Source organism: Anser anser, assembly GCF_964211835.1.
Source record: "Anser anser genome assembly, chromosome: 3".
NCBI classification, from domain to species: domain Eukaryota; kingdom Metazoa; phylum Chordata; class Aves; order Anseriformes; family Anatidae; genus Anser; species Anser anser.
In genome coordinates this window covers 124,200,509-124,201,129 of record NC_139722.1, presented here as the reverse complement: position 1 = coordinate 124,201,129, position 621 = coordinate 124,200,509, and positions in this window count along the sequence as shown.

Here is a 621-nt window from a genome sequence, read left to right as displayed (position 1 = left end):
ACCCCCGATTCTCCCGCCTTTCCCGGAGGGGGGGGACTCAGGCGGCGAGGAAACGGCTGCGCGGCGCTGAGCTGAGCTGTGCGGCAGGTTGAAGCTCGGCAGCCGGAGAGGCTCCCGCTGCCCCGGCATCGCGGCCAGACCCCGTCGCCTTCCCCTCCCCCGACAGCTGAAGCTGTTCTGTGTTATGTAGCCCCGCTACATAACCTGCTCCCGTAAAGCTGGCAAGCGCCGTGTGCTCGGGGTGCGCGCTACTCCGTGCCCGGGGCGGCACCGGCACCGCGCCTCGGCGGCCCGACCCGGCCGCTGCCGCCCATAGCGCCGGCAAGCCCTGCACGGCACCTCCGCCCTGGGTTCCTCCGAGCCAATCACGGAGCGTTTCCGCCCTGAGTGAAGGCTAGCCGTGACGCCGCTTCCGCCCTGGGTTCCCAGCCAATCACGGAATGCTCCCGCCCTCACTGACGGCTCGCTCGGACACCGCATCCGCCCTCACGGTCCAGCCAATCACGGAGCCGTTTTGGCCCTCGGTGAGGGCACGCCCTGACGTCACTTCCGCCCCCGGTTCCCTCCCAGGTAACGGGTCTCAAGGCAGTTTGTTCCCTTTAAACAATAACGGAGCGCGGC